The sequence below is a fragment of the Schistocerca gregaria genome, chromosome 11, assembly GCF_023897955.1.
Source record: "Schistocerca gregaria isolate iqSchGreg1 chromosome 11, iqSchGreg1.2, whole genome shotgun sequence".
Classification (NCBI taxonomy): domain Eukaryota; kingdom Metazoa; phylum Arthropoda; class Insecta; order Orthoptera; family Acrididae; genus Schistocerca; species Schistocerca gregaria.
Window position 1 is genome coordinate 124,018,689 of NC_064930.1, and position 17,336 is coordinate 124,036,024.

Genomic DNA, 17,336 nt, shown 5'->3' on the forward strand with positions numbered 1-17,336 from the left:
GCATCAAAGCAGTCTCAAAAAAAAGCTCTTACACTGTTCATTCCGTTCAGCACACTTCTTCTTCAGTATTAGTGAAGATAACTGTATCTTCACGGATTCTTACTGTTGATGTTCTTTCACCCTGAGTCCCATTCTTACACGCTACTTCTATTTCCGTCATTGCTGTTCCGATGTGCCTATCAATCCGAACAGTAGCAACAGAAGTCTACATTCCTGTCTTACACCCTTTTCAATCCAAACGAATTCTTCTTCGTCATCCATTCCTACTGTTCTCTCTTCGTTCTTGTACATAGGCACTACTGTATAACACCTGTCTCTCCTTAAGCTTCTCCAATTATCATCATAATTTCTAACATATTAACAAGATTTTACACTCTCCAACTCTTTTTGCACAGCGACGAACCCGATGAACGTGTCCCGATTTGTATTGACTCTTGCTTCCAATAACAAGCGCAACGTCATAACTGCGTCAGTGGTGGCCTCATCTTTCTAGACACAAACTCATCGTCGACTTAAACATTTTCAGTTTTCTTTTCCATTCCTATATACACCATCTGTTGACACAGGGATCGAGACGTGGCTGCACGATCCGTTACAGCCGTGCGGATAAGATGCTTGTCATCTCGACTGCTAGTGATACGAGGCCGTTGGGATCCAGCACGGCGTTCCGTATTACCCTCCTGAACCCACCGATTCCATATTCTGCTAACAGTCATTGGATCTCGACCAACGCGAGCAGCAATGTCGCGATACGATAAACTGCAATCGCGATGGGCTACAATCCGACCTTTATCAAAGTCTCCTCCATACACGACCTTTATCAAAGTCTCCTCCATACACGAGGCATCACAACAACGTTTCACCAGGCAAAGCCGGTCAACTGCTGTTTGTGTATGAGAATGCGGTTGGAAACTTCCCTCATGTCAGCACGTTGTAGGTGTCGCCACCGGCGCCAACCTTGTGTCAATGTTCTGAGAAGGTAATCATTTGCATATCACACCGTCTTCTTCCTGTGGGTTAAATTTCGCGTCTGTAGCACGGGTGTAGCAATTTTAATGGCTATATATATATATATATATATATATATATATATATATATATATATATATATATATATATGTGTGTGTGTGTGTGTGTGTGTGTGTGTGTGTGTGTGTGATCAAAAGTTCGCTGACACTCTCAAAAAGGTACGTTCTTCACATTAGGCGAATTGTGCTGCCACCTACTGCCAGGTACAGCATATCAGCACCTCAGTAGTCAATAGACATCGTGAGAGAGCAGAATGGGGCGCTCCGAGGAACTCACTGTCTTTGAACGTGGTCAGGTGATTGGGTGTCACTTGTGGTGAGATTTCCACACTCCTAAACATCCCTAGGTTCACTTTTTCCGATGTGACAGTGAAATGGAAACGTGAAGGGACACGTACAGCACAAAAGCGTAAAGGCCGACCTCGTCTGTTGACTGACGAGGGTCGTAATGTGTAACAGGCAGCCACTTATCCAGAGCACCACGCAGGGATTACAAACTGCATCGGGATCTACTGCAAGTGCTATGACAGTTAGGCGGGAGGTGACAAAAGTTGGGTTTCACGGTCGAGCGGCTGCTCATAAGCCACACATCACGCCGGTAAGTCCCAAACGACGATTCGCTTGATGAAAGGACCGTTAACATTGGACAACTGAAAAGTGGAAAAACGTTCTGTGTAGTGACGAATCACGGTAAAGAACGTGGCGGTCCGATGGCAGGGTGTGGGTATGGCGAATCCCCGGCGAACGTCATCTGTAGTGCCGACTGTAAAATTCGGAGGCGCTGCTGTTATGGTGTGGTCGTGTCTTTAATGGATGGTGCTTGCACCCCATGTTGTTTTACGTGGCACTATCACAGCACAGGCGGATACTGATGTTTTAGACAGATTCTCGCTTCCCACTTTTGGAGACCAATTCAGGGATGACGATTGCATCTTTCAGTACGATCGAGCATCTGTTCACTATGCACTGCCTGTGGCGGAGTGGTTACAAGACAATAACATTCCTGTACTGGACTGGCCTGCACAGAGTCCTGAGCTGAATCCTATACAACACCTCTGGGATGTTTTGGAACGCCGACTTCGTGCCAGGTCTCACCGACCGACATCGATACCTCTCCTCAGTGCAGCACTCCGTGAAGAATGGGTTGCTATTCCACAAGAAACCTTCCAGCACCTGACTGAACATACGCCTGCGAGAGTGGAAGCTGTCATGAAGGCTAATGATGGGGCAACACCATACTCAATTCCAGTGTTACCGATGGAGGGCGTCACGAACTTTTAAGTCATTTTCAGCTAGGTGTCCCGATACTTTTGATGACATAGTATATACATATATATGACTTTATATACACTAACATTAACTGTTTGTTTTATCTAAGGTTACGAATTGTATTTACAGGGTGTTTCAAAAATGACCGGTATATCTGAAACGGCAATACAAACTAAATGAGCAGCGATAGAAATACACCGTTTGTTGCAATATGCTTGGGACAACAGTACATTTTCAGGCAGACAAACTTTCGAAATTACAGTAGTTACAATTGTCAACAACAGATGGCGCTGCGGTCTGGGAAACTCTATGGTACGATATTTTCCACATAGCCACCATGCTTAGCAATAATATGGCGTAGTCTCTGAATGAAATTGCCCGAAACCTTTGACAACGTGTCTGGCGGAATGGCTTCACATGCAGATGAGATGTACTGCTTCAGCTGTTCAATTGTTTCTGGATTCTGGCGGTACACCTGGTCTTTCAAGTGTCCCCACAGAAAGAAGTCACAGGGGTTCATGTCTGGCGAATAGGGAACCCAATCCACGCCGCCTCCTGTATGTTCTGGATAGCCCAAAGCAATCACACGATCATCGAAATATTCATTCAGGAAATTAAAGACGTCGGCCGTGCGATGTGGCCGGGCACCATCTTGCATAAACTACGAGGTGTTCGCAGTGTCGTCTAAGGCAGTTTGTACCGCCACAAATTCACGAAGAATGTCCAGATAGCGTGATGCAGTAATCGTTTCGGATCTGAAAAATGGGCCAATGATTCCTTTGGAAGAAATGGCGGCCCAGACCAGTACTTCTTGAGGATGCAGGGACGATGGGACTGCAACATGGGGCTTTTCGGTTCCCCATAAGCGCCAGTTCTGTTTATTGACGAAGCCGTCCAGGTAAAAATAAGCTTCGTCAGTAAACCAAATGCTGCCCACATGCATATCGCCGTCATCAATCCTGTGCACTATATCGTTAGCGAATGTCTCTCGCGCAGCAATCGTAGCAGCGCTCAGGGGTTGCCGCGTTTGAATTTTGTATGGATAGAGGTGTAAACTCTGGCGCACGAGACGATACGTGGACGTTGGCGTCATTTGGACCCGCAGCTGCAACACGGCGAACGGAAACCCGAGGCCGCTGTCGGATCACCTGCTGCACTAACTGCGCGTTGCCCTCTGTGGTTGCCGTACATGGTCGCCCTACCTTTCCAGCTCGTTCATCTGTCACGTTCCCAGTCCGTTGAAATTTTTCAAACAGATCCTTTATTGTATCGCTTTTCGGTCCTTTGGTTACTGTAAACCTCCGTTGAAAACATCGTCTTGTTGCAACAACACTGTTTTCTAGGCGGTGGAATTCCAACACCAGAAAAATCCTCTGTTCTAAGGAATAAACCATGTTGTCGACAGCACACTTGCACGTTGTGAACAGCACACACTTACAGCAGAAAGACGACGTACAGAATGGCGCACCCACAGACTGCGTTCTCTTCTATATCTTTCACATCACCTGCACCGCCATCTGTTGTTGAAAATTGTAACTACTGTAATTTCGAAAGTTTGTCGGTCTGAAAATGTACTGTTGTCCCGAGCATATTGCAACAAACGGTGTATTTCTATCGCTGCTCGTTTAGTTTTTATTGCCGTATCAAATATAGCGGTCATTTTTGAAACACCCTGTATCTTGCTAAAGCGAGTCTCATCATCAGTGAGCGTATATTCTGTCATACTTTGAGGGTGCTGAAACGCGTGTGATTTATGCTCACAGTTGATTGCGAAACACGCGAGTCTACCTTGGTGCTCGCAACCGTGACTCCTTGGCCGCTACCTTGGCGGTATCCTCGCCTACGCCCGAGGTCTAAGTAATAGCCGCGGAACCGCTTTGGCGCACCGTCTGTCATACCTAGCTAAAGTTGAGTAGTCGCGTTGTTCCCTGGAGCTAAGGTTGAGCGACTGCCGTCATGGCTGTAGGCCGTGGAGTTTCTGGGGATTAACTTTTTAGCTTTTATAAATTAAGATTCAAATTTCATTCTTACTGTCATGAAGTCAGATGCTTTGTGTTTATTGAATACTGTTCTCTTTTAACCATATTGGTATATTTCAGTCGTTTGTTACTTTATATGTCACTTTTATTCTAATGGCGTTCATGTTATTAATCTGGAATTTAACTGATCAGTATATTTTTATCAAATAAATATTGTTTGATGCAGCTCTCCATGCTACTCTATCCTGTGCAAGCTTCATCTCCCAGTACCTACTGCAACCTACATCCTTCTGAATCTGCTTAGTATATTCATCTCTTGGTCTCCCTCTACGATTTTTACCCTCCCCGCTGCCCTCCAATACAAAATATGTGATCTTTTGATACCTCAGAACATGTCCTACCAACCGATCCTTTTTTCTACACGTTCTATTCAATACCTCCTCATTAGTTATGTGATCTACACACCTAATGTTCAGCATTCTTCTGTAGCACCACATTTCGAAAGCTTCTATTCTTTTCTTGTCCAAATTAGTTATCTTCCACGTTTCACTTCCATACATGGCTACACTCCACACAAATACTTTGAGAAACGACTTCCTGACACTTAAATCTATACTCGATGTTAACAAATTTTTCTTCTTCAGACACGCTTTCCTTGCCATTGCCACTCTACATTTTATATCCTTTCTACTTCGACCATCATCAGTTATTTTGCTCCCTAAATAGCGAAACTCCTTTACTACTTTGAGTGTCTCATTTCCTAATCTAATTCCCTCAGCATCACCCAACTTAATTCGACTACATTCCATTATCTTCGTTTTGCTTCTGTTGATGTTCATCTTATACCCTCCTTCCAAAACACTGTCCATTCCGTTCAACTGCTCTTCCAAGCCCTTTGCTGTCTCTGACAGAATTACAATGTCATCGGCGAACCTCAAAGTTTTTATTTCTTCTCCATGGATTTTAATACCTACTCCGAATTTTCCTTTTGTTTCCTTTACTGCTTGCTCAATATACAGATTGAATAACATCGGGGAGAGACTGCAACCCTGTCTCACTCCCTTCCCAACCACTGCTTCCCTTTCATGCCCCTCGAATCTTATAACTGCCATCTGGTGTCTGTACAAGCTGTAAATAGCCTTTCGCTCCGCTGCCACCTTCAGTATTTGAAAGGCAGCATTCCAGTCAACACTGTCAAAAGCTTTCTCTAAGTCTACAAATGCTGGAAACGTAGGTTTGCCTTTCCTTAATCCATCTTCTAAGATAAGTCGTAGGGTCAGTATTGCGTCACGTGTTCCAGTATTTCTACGGAATCCAAACTGATCTTCCCCGAGGTCGGCTTCTACTAGTTTTTCCATTCGTCTGTAAAGAATTCCCGTTAGTATTTTGAATCTGTGGCTTATTAAACTGATTCTTCGGTAGTTTTGACATCTGTCAACACCTGCTTTCTTTGGGATTGGAATTATTATATTCTTCCTGAAGTCTGAGGGTATTTCGCCTGTCTCATACATCTTGCTCTCCAGATGGTAGAGTTTTGTCAGGACTGGCTCTCCCAAGGCCGTCAGTAGTTCTAAAGGTATGTTTACTCCGGGGGCCTTGTTTCGATGGTTTCAATAAGTAGATCGCACCGCTGTGGACGTCTCCTTGTTAATGCCAGATGCAGAAAAAAAACATTGTACACTGCTACAAAAGAACGAGCCGCTCGTACCGTGTTTCAGTGAGACTAGAAACTGCCACAGAGATCCATCTGTCTCGGTGGGTACACTTGGCGATTCTCTTTAAGTGGCTCGCAGCCGCACATATGTGCAACACGTGTGTGTGGAGTGGGGGAGGGGGGGGGGGAGAGTGAAGTATGTAGAAATTGGCAGCGGTACAAAGAATTTTGGTCTCGACTCTGTCCCGCTCGGAGTGGTGCCAACTGCCTGGTGTGTGTGTGTGTGTGTGTGTGTGTGTGTGTATGTATGTATGTATGTGAGCCGACCGCAGGAACTCTTTTATCTGGCTGCGGTGTCGCCTGCCAAAGACGCAACCTCTATACCGCAGCTACGAGCCCGATATCTTCCTTCCACATCTGCGTGCACACTGAGGTGAGGAAAAGTCACTGGATAGCGACTTGCAGATATGCAGATTGCGGTAGTATCGTGTACGTAAGGTATAATAGGGCAGCGCATTTCCGAAGCTTTCATTTGTACTCAGTTGGCCTGCCTGAAACGGCTTCCGACCCGATTACGGTCGTACGCTGGGAAGTTACAAAATTCGACAGCGGAATGGTAGTTGGAGCTAGACGCAGGGGACGTTCCAATTCGGAAATCGTTGGGGAATTGTACATTCCCAGATCCAGGGCGTGAAAAGTATGAATGGCACATTACCTTCCGCCGAAGTCAAAGCAGTGGCCCACGGTCTTCGCTTACCGACGGAGAGCGGCAGCGTTTACGAAGAGTTGTCGGTGATAACAGACAAGCAACAGTCAGCGAAATAACTGCAGATATCAATGCGTAATCGTTTGGACAGTGTGGCGAAATATGGCGTTCATAGAGTATGGCACCATGATGATCATAATGATGATGATGATGATGATGCTTAGTTTGTGGGGCGCTAACTGCGCACTTATCAGCGCCCATACAAACTCCATCTACATCTACATCTACACCCATACTCCACAAGCAACCTGACGGTGTGTGGCGGAGGGTACCTCGAGTACCTCTATCAGTTATCCCTTCTGTTCCAGTCTCGTATTGTTCGTGGAAAGAAGAATTGTCGGTATGCTTCTGTGTGGGCTCTAATCTCTCTGATTTTATCCTCATGCTCTCTTCGCTAGGAGGGAGCAATATACTGCTTGACTCCTCGGTGAAGGTATGTTCCCGAAACTTCAACAAAAGCCCGTACCGAGCTACTGAGCGTCTCTCCTGCAGTCTTCCACTGGAGTTTATCTATCATCTCCGTAACGCTTTCGCGATTACTAAATGATCCTGTAACGAAGCGCGCTGCTCTCCGTTGGATCTTCTCTATCTCTTAAACCAACCCTATCTGGTACGGATCCCACACTGCTGAGCAGTATTCAAGCATTGGACGAACAAGTGTACCGTAACCTACTTCCTTTGTTTTTGGATTGCATTTGATTAGGATTCTTTCAGTTAATCTCAGTCTGGCATCTGCTTTACCGACGATCAACTTTATATGGTCATTCCATTTTAAATCACTCCTAATGCGTACTCCCATATAATTTATGGGATTAACTGCTTCCAGTTGCTGACCTGCTATATTGTAGCTAAATGATAAGCGATCTATCTTTCTATGTATTCGCAGCACATTACACTTGTCTACATTGAGATTCAATTGTCATTCCCTGCACCATGCGTCAATTCGCTGCAAATCCTCCTGCATTTCAGTACAATTTTCCATTGTTACAACCTCTCGATATACCACAGCATCATCCGCATAAAGCCTCAGTGTACTTCCGATGTCATGCACAAGGTCATTTACGTACATTGTGACTAGCAACGGTCCTACGACACTCCCCTGCGGCACACCTGAAATCACTCTTACTTCGGAAACCTGCTCTCCATTGACAAAGACACGCTGCGTTCTGTTATCTAGGAACTCTTCAGTCGAATCACACAACTGGTCTGATAGCCCATGTGTTCTTACTTTGTTCATTAAGCGACTGTGGGGAACTGTATCGAACGCCTACCGGAAGTCAAGAAACACGGTATCTACCTGGGAACTCGTGTCTATGGCCCTCTGAGTCTCGTGGACGAATAGCGCGAGCTGGGTTTCACACGATCGTCTTTTTCGAAACCCATGCTGATTCCTACAGAGTGGATCTCTACTCTCCGGAAAAGTAATTATACTCGAACATAATACGTGTTCCAAAATCCTATAACTGATCGACGTTAGAGATATAGGTCTATAGTTCTGCACATCTGTTCGACGTCCCTTCTTGAAAACGGGGATGACCTGTGCCCTTTCCCAATCCTTTGGAATGCTACGCTCTTCTAGAGACCTACGGTACTCCACTGTCCCAGTCTTTACGCAGTCTAACCTCCCACGTTCACAGATTATGTTGAAATGATGAGAACAACACAAACACCCAGTGACCAGGTATGTCAGCAGACGACCGACCCGAGTACCTTTGGTAAGAGCACGACATCCTCTGCAGAGGCTCTCCTGGGCTCCAGACCATATTGGATGGACCCTAAACTGTGGCCTTGTCAAATGAGTCCAGATTTCAGATGGTAAGAGCTGGTGGTAGGGTTCGAATGTGACGCTGGCCCCACGAAGCCATGGACACAGCCGGCCGAGGTGACCGAGCGGTTCTAGGCACTACAGTCTGGAACCGCACGACCGCAACGGTCGCAGGTTAGAATCCTGCCTCGGGCATGGATGTGTGTGCTGTCCTTAGGTTAGTTACGTTTAAGTGGTTCTAAGTTCTAGGGGACTAATGACCTCAGAAGTTGAGTCCCATAGTGCTCAGAGCCATTTTTGAACCATGGACACATGTTGTAAACAAGCGACTGTGCAAGCTACAATGGTGTGCACTGTGTCTACATGGGATGGACTGTGTCCCCTGGTCTAACTGAACCGATGATTCACTGGATATGGTTCTGTCCGGCTACTATAGTTCAATTCTTTTATCTTTGCGGTTCGCTCATCCCCGCCCAGACGCGGGAGATTGCTGCGTTCCCAAGTTGTACGCGCCAAGAGAAGCAGCGCCATAGTATAGCATAGTTCGCAAAATCACGTTTAAGGGGGAGCGCGCAGTTTATGAAGTAAAGCCGCCACGACCGCATAAACGCTTTCGCTGCTACAGAGACGTGCTTCCCGCATTTTGTCATCACTGCACTGCTCGCCTGTGCTGACACACGGTGTTCCCACGGCTTTGACAAACTTTATCATTCGATTTCATAAAAAGTATATGGCCCAAAAATTAGATTTTTACACATCTTCTTCACTGATACCTTCCCCCCATAAATGACTTAATTTTGTTTCGTTGTTCAAAGCAGTTATTCTGCAGCATTAGATGTGCACGAAATTCTGAACAGTTTGCAGAGGTAAAAGTCCATAGCGTATACTTTCCATACGGTCGATTTTAGTTGCCAGTAGAGATTTCAAAAAATTACATTCAAACGAATAAAATTCATGAAGTAAGACACTTCCATATTGTTTTTAAATAAAGAAAACATTAAACACCGAATAAGGTTTGAACTCAGAAACTTCCGTTTAGCCGCCATACACTTTAACCATTACGCTAAAGTGGCTCATCAGTCAATAGATCTACTGGAGGAGTTTAAAGCATCACGCAAAATACCGAGAAACACTGTTGGTATGGCTATGAATTAGTCACATTTCGTCAAAGTACAATAGGAAATAAACAATTACCGCTGTTCTTTATTGCGAAAAAGCGGTTAGCGAGAATGATACAAACACCTTTCCTTGCTGTCGCCTGAATTAGGAGGCTTATGGCTTGTTTGGTTTAATTAATTAGTAGAATATGAAGCAATTGGTATAAAGAATGCTTTTTCCAAACTTTCTATAAAAGAAAGTCTGCTATCAAGACGTTGCTTTTGATCAATTACTTTATTTACGACTGAACATTTCTAAAACTGAAGACACTCGCCCGTGCTCTGCACTGCAGTCTGAGCTCTGGCAACGTCGTTCTCTGTTCATTGGCTGACTGTGTTTTGTGACGTCAGGTGCGCAGAACGAACCTAAACTCGGCCGCCGTCGTAAATGACGCGCACTTTATGAGACCATCTGCAGCCATTCGTGGACTTCATGTTCCCAAAGAACTTTTATGAGTGACAATGTACCATGTCACTGAGTCATAAGTCTATGTGGTTTGTTTGAAGAACATTCTGGCAATTCGAGCAAATGATTGGGGCTCGGCGTCAATCCCATCGAACATTTATGGGACATAGTAGAGCGGTCAGTCTGTGCACAAAATCCGGTACTGGCAAAACTTCCGCAATTGTGGGCGGCTGAAGAGCCAACGTGGCTGAGTATTTCTGCAGGGGCACCCGACGAGTTGCTGAGTCCGGAGCACGTCGTGTTGCTACACCACGCCGAAAAAAAAAGTCCGACGCGATCTTAGGAGGTATCCCATGGTTTTTGTCACGTACTCCACACATTGATGCTCAGTGGGTAGCGGAGATATACTTCGTTCTTATGTCAGCGATTCTCTGTCCTCTCCAATTGGCGTACTCTAACAGTCAGACAAATGTACACTTCTGGCCATTAAAACTGCTACACCAAGGAGAAATGCAGATGATAAACGGGTATTCATTGGACAAATACGTTATACTATAACTGACATGTGATAACATTTTCAGTCAATTTGGGTGCATAGATCCTGAGAAATCAGTACCCAGAGCAACCACCTCTGGCCGTAAAAACGGCCTTGATACGCCTGGGCATTGGGTCAAACAGAGCTTGGATGCCGTGTACAGGTACAGCTGCCCATGCAGTTTCAACACGATACCACAGTTCATCAAGAGTAGTAGCTGGCGTGTTGTGACGAGCCAGTTGCTCGGTCACCATTGACCAGACGTTTTCAGTTGGTGAGATATGTGCAGAATGTGCTGGCCAGGGCAGCAGTCGAACATTTCCTGTATCCAGAAAGGCCCGTACAGGACCTGCAACATGCGGTCGTGCATTATCCTGCTGAAACGTAGGGTTTCGGAGGGATCGAATGGAGGGTAGAACCACGGATCGTTGTTGTTGTTGTTGTTGTGGTCTTTAGTCCTGAGACTGGTTTGATGCAGCTCTCCATGCTACTCTATCCTGTGCAAGGTTCTTCATCTCCCAGTACCTACTGCGATCTACATCCTTCTGAATCTGCTTGGCGTATTCATCTCTTGGTCTCCCTCTACGATTTTTACTCTCCACGCTACCTTCCAATGCTAACTTTGTGATCCCTTGATGCCTCAGGACATGTCCTACCAACCGATCAATTCTTCTAGTCAAGTTGTGCCACAAACTTCTCTTCTCTCCAATCCTTTTCAATACCTCCTCATTAGTTACGTGATCAACCCACCTAATCTTCAACGTAATCATACAGTAAAGCTCTGCATGCCCTCGGGAAAAATTACGGCTGTAGTTTCCCCTTGTTTTCAGCCGTTCGCAGTATTACAACAGCAATGCCGTTTTGGTTAGTGTACAAGGCCGGATCAGTCAATCATCCGAAATGTAACGTCCACAGTTCAAAGTGTCGTCGATGCGAACAACAGGTGATCGAGACGTGTAACCGATGGCACCCCATGCCATCACGCCGGGTGATACGCCAGTACGGCTATGACGAATACACGCTTCCAAAGTGCGTTCACTGAGGTGTCACCAAACACGGATGCGACCATCGTGTTGCTGTGAACAGAACCTGGATTCATCCGAAAAAATTACGTTTTGCCATTCGTGCACCCAGGTTCGTCATCGAGTACTTCGCAGTCACTCCTGTCTGTGATGCAGCGTCAAGGGTAACCGCAGCCACGGTATCCGAGCTGATAGTCCGTGCTGCTGCAAACGCCGTCGAACTGTTCGTGCAGATGGTTGTTGTCTTGCAAACGACCCCATCTGTTGACTGAGGGATCGAGACGTGTCTACACGATCCGTTACAGCCGTACGGATAAGATGCCTGTCATCTCGACTGCTAGTGATACGAGGCCGTTGGGATCCAGCACGGCGTTCCGTATTACCCTCCTGAACCCACCGATTCCATATTCTACGAACAGTCATTGGATCTCGACCAACGCGAGCAGCAATGTCGTGATACGATAAACCGCAATTGCCATAGGCTACAATCCGACCTTCATCGAAGTCGGAAACGTGATGGTACGCATTTCTCCTCCTTACACGAGGCATCACAACAACGTTTCACCAGGCAACACCGGTCAACTGTTGTTTGTGTATGAGAAGTCGTTTGGAAACTTTCCTCATGTCAGCACGTTGTAGGTGTCGCCAACCTTGTGTGAATGCTCTGAAAAGCTAATCATTTGCATATCACAGCATCTTCTTAATTTCGCGTCTGTAGCACGTGGTGTAGCAATTTTAATGGCCAGTAGTGTATGTTATGCATTGCAGTGTCGATCAGTAATTTCATAATAGTAATTATTATTGCTAAAACGTTCTTGCTCATTAAAACTGTGTCTGGGAGGGCACTGGAACTTGGGGCCTTTGCCTTTCGCGGGCAGGTGGTGTACCGAATGAATTGCCCAAGCACGACTAAGAACAACTCCTCACCGCTTTACTTCCGCCAGTATCTCGTCTTCCTTTCAGTCGTCTTTTCTTCCAGGAGTGCTAGTCTTGTAAGATTCGCAGGGGAACTCTGCATAGCTTGGAATGTAGGAGATGAGATACTGGCGGAAGTAACACTGAGAGGGGTGCTTGGGAACCTCAGTCGGTGGGGTCGTTGCCCGCGAAAGGGAAAGTTCCCAGTTTACGCATGTCTATCATATTCCATGGACGAAGGACTTGAGCTTATGATACGAGGGTTGGAACTTTAATAGTGCCAACTATTTACTTACAACTCGTACAAAATAGATATTTGTTCCGAAGTTTTAGTTACCTTCAAAGTAGTCACCAACATTGTGTGTAACCCGTTGCCAGCGATGTGGAAGTCGTAGGCTACTCTTAGCAGTGCCAGGGTGTGTTGACAGTTCGAGCGGTACGGTCTATTGCCCGACGAATTTGTAGCAGTTGTGAAGCGGATGCCGTGAAGAGTTTCCTTCAGTTTAGAAATCGAAATCACGAGGGCTTAAGTCAGGCGAGTGCAGTCAGTGGTATACCACTTAGCAGCCCCATCAGTCAAACAAATCAGTAACAGCTTGCACTGTACGTGCTTGAGCACTGTCCTACAAAATGATGATCAAGTCATGTAGAAAGTGTCATCACTTCTGTCTGTATGCTGTTCATTTTTGGAACACAGCCTGAGACCAGCATAGAGGCAGAAGTGATCACACTTTCTGCAGGACCTAACCATCATTTTGCAGGACAGTGCTCAAGCACGTACAGGGCAAGCTGTTACTGACTTGTTTGACTGATAGGGTAGCTAACGTAAGTGCTATACCACCCAATGCACTCCCCGTCTTAACCCCTCATGAGCTCAACACGATTTCTAAAATGAAGGAAACACTTCGAGGCATCCGCTTCAAAACTGCTACAAATTGATCTGGCAATAGACCGCACTGCTAAGACGGCGGCGGCGGTGGCCGAGCGGTTCTAGGCGCTTCAGTCTGGAACTGCACTGCTGCTACGGTCGCAGGTTCGAATCCAGCCTCGGACATGGATGTGTGTGATGTCCTTAGGTTAGTTAGGTTTAAGTAGTTCTAAGTTCTAGGGGACTGATGACCTCCGAAGTTAAGTCCCACGGTGCTCAGAGCCATTCTTGAACCAAAATAATCAACTTTGAATTCTACACATTTTTTCGTGTGAAATTTACTTTTCGGGTTATACTGGTTTGTCAATTTAAAATTTACACCCTGTTTAGTGAATGAAAAATTTGTACCCCAGAAATCACAAAGGGGCAATTGCCCCCTCCTTGTAACCTACTTGCGTGTGCATATGTCAGGTGGTGTAACGTAATACAACACCAGTCGCCGACCCAAAAACGAGTGTTTTTCGGTCTCAAACACAGAAAGGGGATTTCGGAAATATTTATTGCCGCTTCTAAACCTGGCCTAGCGGTTGTGTGCACGTCGGACCTGGCAATCGGTTTGTTGTCGTTAGCACTTGTACAACTCGCGATGGTGGGCGATAGACCTCAAGTGTTTATTTCCACACCACGGCGCTTTCCCCCGGCACACACTGCATATTGCCCGATTCGAGGGCGGTGCGTGAGCTTAATCGACCAACACGAAGTAGCTGACCCGCGAATTCGAGGACAGAAATGAGGGCTCGAGCTCAGCCGAAATCTGCACCAACGTAGGAACCCAGTAACAGACACTTGTTGTCGCATCGTTTGCGACATGTCGAGCTGCACAACCTCTTCCATACCGACCAGCCAGAACTGCCGCGTCCCGCTGTAGTTTTGTGACCTCCGTGAGACGGGACTTTGATGCGCCACAGTATGCGATTATCCGGAGATCTTACAGATGATATGACTGCCCGTATCGATATTGTCTATTTATCACTACCCGGGCGGCACGTGTAGCTTAAAGAATGCTGCGGAGATAGGATTGTTGGTATTTTTAAAAATACCGTGGAATCTGATATATCGATATTTAAAAAATGCATCACTGACGTCTCTCGGTAGACCGGAGAAAAGTATCGATATATCGATGGAAAAACTATCGATTTAATGGCCTATAATATCAGCTCCATATTGCAAACACAATGCCGCATTTAGAGCTCTGTATTTAGCACTCCGTATTTAGGCCGCAAGTGGCCCACCGGGATCATCCGACCGCCGTGTCGTCCTCAATGGAGGATGCGAACAGGAGGGGCGTGGGGTCAGCACACCGTTCTCCCCGTCGTTACGATGATTTTCTTTGACCGGAGCCGCTACTGTTCGGTCGAGTAGCTCCTCAATAGGCATCACGAGGCTGAGTGCACCCCGAAAAATGGCAACAGCGCATGCCTGTCCGGATGGTCACCCATCCAAGTGCCGGCCACGCCCGACAGCGCTTCAGTGATCTGACGGGAACCGGCGTATCCACTGCGGCAAGGTCGTTGCCTAGCCCTATATTTAAGTACCGATTTATTAGCAGATATTCTGCGCATCTAGAACCTAGCAGCCTGCCTTTCCCCTTTAGAGCAAGAATTGAAACGAAGATGATGTATGTTCAGGCTTGGCAATAATCACTTTGCTAACAATGGTAACTGCATGTAAGTGGCACAATAAAAGGTGTCCGATGGGTCCGTTGTTCCGTTTCGCCACATATCGGATTTGTCCAGAACACTTCATGTCGACTTCCCTATTGTTTCATATTTGCCAACACCAGCGACCTAGCAGTCGTAGTGTTAAAATTGTGTGGTGAAGCCAAACGTTTCTGTTGGTAGCGCCGATTACGTTAGAATTTCCCCTCGCAGGTCTCCGTCCACCGCAAAGACCAATCTTGTCATTCAGATTTTTGTCCACCATTTTCAGCGATTGTTTCTGAAGAACGCCGATGCGAAGAAATACCGCACTAGTTGCGTTAAAAGTAGATTTTTACGCAACTAGTTCTTACAATGAAATGAATACCCCTGGCTGCATACAGCCGTTGGTGTAAGTCAGGGGTCTCCAAACCTTTTTAGTCCACGGGCCACATTGACTCCTCGACGAAGTGATAAGGGCCACGAAGTGGGATTAAAGCACCCTAGCACTCCATGATTACCGTAATGTAAGGCTAAAGGAAAGATGAAATCGCAAGAATCTAAGATTGTGGGAATATCTAACACTGAAACGAACTAGGATTTTTATTTAATTACATAATTTTGATTGGTGACGTATATGACCCAAATTCTGGCGTACTTTATTCTGGCGAATTTCACCGACAAAAAAAGTATGTCACCGCACATTCTTCACGAAAGCGTCCTGCAAAGTTAACGAAATCTCAAACTCATTGTTAGCAACACTATTACTGCAAGACGTAACAGAGGCAGAGTATGTCAACGCATTGTTATTTCAAGCGGCGCAACAATAAGTTTAGTTATGTAGTCTTGTAGCGAGTAGCAGAGCCAATGTCGCAGTGTATTGGTCGCGATATGCCTCCAGCTAACGCGGGCCGATTTGCCGGACCTCGAGGGCCGTAGTTTGGAGACCCCTGGTATAAGTTAACGCGGGCAGTTGAAAATATGTGCCCCGACCGGGACTCGATCCCGGGATCTCCTGCTTACATGGCAGACGCTCTATCCACCTGAGCCACCGAGGACACAGATGAATAGCGCGACTGCAGGGACTTATCCCTTGCACGCTTCCCGTGAGACCGACATTCTCAACTTATTGTCCCGCACTACATTCGTAGTGTCCCCGTCCATTATACTCATTACTCGCGGCTTTACTGCCGATTCCCGTAAGAGTTCGGGCACTGTTTGTGCAGCCGCACAGAAGAATATGGTCAAATGAACGGTGAGCCTTTACCATATACAGGATGTTACAAAAAGGTACGGCCAAACTTTCAGGAAACATTCCTCACACACGAAGAAAGAAAATATGTTATGTGGACATGTGTCCGAAAACGCTTAATTTCCATGTTAGAGCTCATTTTATTACTTCTCTTCAAATCACATTAATCATGGAATGGAAACACACAGCAACAGAACGTACCAGCGTGACTTCAAACACTTTGTTACAGGAAATGTTCAAAATATCCTCCGTTAGCGAGGATACCTGCATCCATCCTCCGTCGCACGGAATCCCTGATGCGCTGATGCAGCTATGGAGAATGGCGTATTGTATCACAGCCGTCCACAATACGAGCACCAAGAGTCTCTACATTTGGTACCGGGGTTGCGTAGACGAGAGCTTTCAAATGCCCCCATAAATGAAAGTCGAGAGGGTTGAGGTCAGGAGAGCGTGGAGGCCACGGAATTGGTCGGCCTCTACCAATCCGTCGGTCACCGAATCTGTTGTTGAGAAGCGTACGAACACTTCGACTGAAATGTGCAGGAGCTCCATCGTGCATGAACCACATGTTGTGTAGTACTTGTAAAGTCACATGATAACGTGCACCATTGAGCGTAGGTGGTCGAAACTAAAATGAGCTCTAACATGGAAATTAAGCGTTTCCGGACACATGTGCACATAAAATCTTACCTTTTTGTAACACCCGTTATATGGTAAAGGCTCACCGTCCATATATATATATATATATATATATATATATATGAAGATGGTAAGATTCAAACTTCATGCTTACTCTCATAAAGTCAGATGGCGTGTGTTTATTTAATACTGTTTTCTTTTGCCTATATTGGTAAATTTCAGTAGTTTGTCTCTTTATATGTCACTATAATTCTGGTGGTTTCCATGTTATTAATCTCGAATTTAACTGATCAGTATGGTTTTTTTTTTAATAAATATAAATTTGGTGAAAACGACGAACTATGTGGTGCGTCTCTCTTCCACTTGTTGATGTTTGATCCTTTT

The 17,336-nt window shown here is 45.8% G+C and overlaps 1 protein-coding gene and 1 non-coding gene across 2 annotated transcripts in view; both read right to left on the reverse strand.

Moving 5' to 3' along the window:
* LOC126295059 (voltage-gated potassium channel subunit beta-2-like) overlaps window positions 1-17,336 on the reverse strand; it is a 1,105,917-nt gene that overhangs the window by 160,987 nt on the left and 927,594 nt on the right. The gene's annotated exons all lie outside the window — the stretch shown is intronic.
* Window positions 16,046-16,119, reverse strand: Trnat-ugu (transfer RNA threonine (anticodon UGU)). Its single transcript has one exon. It is a non-coding gene; the product is annotated as a tRNA-Thr (tRNA).